The following is a 3,226-nucleotide window of genomic DNA, read 5'->3' on the forward strand; positions in this document are numbered from 1 at the left end:
TTACAGGGTTTGTTTCAGAATAAAAAGGAATTCAGCATAGCAGGCAGTCTTCCCTGATGATATAATTTAGAAGTTAGTGAGTAAAAGTGTGCTGCAGCAGGGCCAGTTCTAAGAATCAATATGCAGCTGATAACCAGAAAGAACCCACAGAGTTTATAATAAAACATGCAAAAGTTAAATTAGTGTGTGGCCAAAGAGCACAGGCAGCATTGGGAGGCTGTTGCACTGCATCCAGGTGACTGTGGGGAGGACAAGAATTAGAGGGAAGAAAAGGGTAATTTCTCTTCCTTCCCCCTTCTGCTGTTGGAGAAAAAAATGAATGTAAATTGTATTAAATAATTGAATTGCTACTGAAATGCTTTCCCCAGCAAATGAAGAAATTCAAACAACCTTCATCTCCCAAATGGACAACAATCCCTTTTTAAATCTTTGCAAATACATTGTACATATGCATATGCCCCCATTTTTGTTTGTTTCTCTGTCTGCATGCAACTATTTTTATAAGAAAGAATATAGGTGGTTGAATAAGAACAAATTTTTGTTTGTTCCTTTTTAGTGTTTTCCACCTACAAGCCTATCCTTCACGCCCTTCAGAAAAGAAGGTTGCATATTTATGTGTACTGCTTAATGAGAAAATATATCCTTGCATATGATATGCTCTGCTTCCTGTCATGTACTCATTATTCTCTTTGAGTTTACCAGTGTTTTTTGGTTTATAGATTCATGATTAATTTATTCTCAATCTACAAGAAAGCCCTTTTAATTCCAAGAAGTGGGTTAGATGAATTACCAGACACTACTTTATTTGGCCTGCTTATCTACTGGAATGATTTGCAATTATCATCCCTTGCCCTTCCTGAGTGGAAGAGGAATCAACTGTTGATGGATTTAGTGAGAGACAGGGAATGTTTTGCAGATTTTAGGATTTCTAGCAGTATGGAGTCCCAGTCAGCAAAGAATGGTGACAGGAGGGAAACTGGATTGGCACTGCTGCTGCTCTGAGAGCAAATGGAAGAAGATAGGCTGTCTGTTCTCCCATCAAAACATACAGGGACACTGTGCAAGGCCAAGCTCTTGTAGTCTGCCTTGCCCTGGGGTGTCCATGGCTGCAGGCAGCCCCACCTGTGAATACACCAGACATGCAGGTGTCTGGCATACACCAATGCAGGCCTTGGCTGTCAGCAGGAGCTGCTTCTACTCATCCGCTTCTTAGGCTGAAAGAATTTTCACTCTGAATGATTTCTGACTGCCTTGCTGCTCACTCTCAATGTACTCATCAGCCTTTACGTCTGCTGGATGGAACTTCAGATGCTGTGTGGATGCTGAGCAGGAGAGGAGGCAAAGCTGAAACCTCAGCAAAATGGATCAGTGTGTGTTGTGCCATTCTGAAGCTGAATCTGCCAGGCAAACATTTCCAAACATGTTTTGGTGGCTTCAAATATAAATGTTATGACAACTGTGAATCAATAATTTATGAGAAAAAAGGGCACTGAGTGAAAGTTTGGGACACCTGTGATCTATTCCCAGCTTTGCCTGTTCTTTGCTCCAAAGTTTTATCTGTATTGTTTGTAATTTTTCCTGCATGTTTATAAAACTCCTGGAAAAAGCACTTCAGTTTTGGTGTGGTGCCCTCCAGCGCTTCTGTAAATAATCTTGCTGAATTATATGAGCATGCAGTGCAGAGGAGTGTGGACTTAGGAAGGGTAGGACAGGAAGCAAATGTGAAGACTTTACATATCCAGTGTACAGCTGCATATGGGTGAGTAGAAAACATACCCCTGTGTGACTTTGTGCTTCCAGAACCCAATGCTGTCAGCTGAAAGGAAAAATGTCATTGTTGTTAGTGTAATTTGACAGGAGTTGTTTGTATTATTCTTACATACAGAGAAAGAAGCATATGACATATGCTTGGGAGTACGTGTTTCCTTCAGGAAATTTCAGTCCTATTAAAAATTTTGAGGTCATATAATGTTACAGCTGCTTTAAGAATTCATAGATGGATGAAAGAAAATAGGCATCTTGCCTGGATTTGTAGTACCTTAAAGCACAAGAGATATTTTATTCATTCATCTCTATGGAAATAAAAATAAGCCTGTCTCTTTTTTATCACACAGATAAATTGATAGCACCTTTAAACTACTATCAGTGAGAGCAAGGGAGCACTAGAACCAGGTCTAAAACTTTAAATACTGAGAAAAGCATTTAACAATCACACTCATCTGCTTGAGGCAGGTGTAGCTCATAAGGAGGAAAGGAAGGAACAGCTGTATCTTGGATAAAGGCTCCTTGGCCACAGGAAGATAAATAGCTAACAGCTGGTTTCCCACAAGGGGTAACTTTGCTGTAATGCCCCTGTTTCTGCTCCCTTGCTTAGATGAACCCTCTCTTAGGCCAAAGGGGAAGACATGTTTATACATCATGGAGACAGATGCCTTCATCCTTGAAGATGATAATTTATAGCGGCTGTGGAAAATGAGTTCTCATTGGTCACATTGGGAGTGGACACAGATGTTGTGTATTATGGTGTTCAAAGTCACACTGTTTATTAGGGTAGCAATACTGCATAGATTTTCTAGACATGAAAAGTGTTGAGTAGGGAATATGCTTCTCCGTGCAGTTGAATTCTGGGTTTCAGTATAATTTATGAATTTATTTTTTTTAAGAGAGTATATATATTCTTTACCATTCTTTCCAGTTTTGCAGCTGATATCCTGACCAGAGCACAGTATTAATCATAGTAGGGCTAAAATGATAAATGTAAGGTATTTCAGCTAAATGGAAAGGACAGTGTGTCACTCTGAAGGAACTGATGAGGACCTCAGAGGGGTCATATTCCTGTCTTATTTTCTCTACCTGTAGGATGCTGAAGCTAAGTGATAGTGTAAGATATCCAAGAGCAACTGAGTCCTCTTTTGCTGACTTGTGTTGCAAGAGTTGGGCTTTGTCATCAAACCTGCAAGTAACATCTAGTTTCATTTTTGAGAAAGCAATCTGAGTATGGACATGTAGTAGAGTTTGCAAGGCATATTATTGGAGTTTTTGTACCTCCTGCCCTTTATGGCAAATGCTGAAAGGTCCAATCCAAATTTTATCTATTTTATCTTGTGTTGCTCTTTCTTTTCTGACTGTTATTCATTGGTTTTTGGCACATGAATGAGTTTTTTTTTCCTGTCTCTGGAGACCATCTGGAAAAAATTTATTCTTCTGGGTGCATTGTTAACATACC

General features: G+C 39.6%; 1 long non-coding RNA gene across 1 annotated transcript; it reads right to left on the reverse strand.

Annotated features, from left to right (window-relative positions):
* Positions 1 to 463: 463 nt before the first annotated feature.
* LOC147654290 (uncharacterized) lies at positions 464 to 2,161 on the reverse strand. The gene is made up of 2 exons (XR_015283962.1): positions 2,039 to 2,161; positions 464 to 1,816 (listed from the first exon to the last, which is right to left on the reverse strand). It is a non-coding gene; the product is annotated as an uncharacterized LOC147654290 (long non-coding RNA).
* Positions 2,162 to 3,226: the final 1,065 nt, after the last annotated feature.

The sequence above is a fragment of the Cyanistes caeruleus genome, chromosome 3 (genome assembly GCF_971803275.1).
Source record: "Cyanistes caeruleus chromosome 3, bCyaCae1.hap1.1, whole genome shotgun sequence".
Taxonomy (NCBI): domain Eukaryota; kingdom Metazoa; phylum Chordata; class Aves; order Passeriformes; family Paridae; genus Cyanistes; species Cyanistes caeruleus.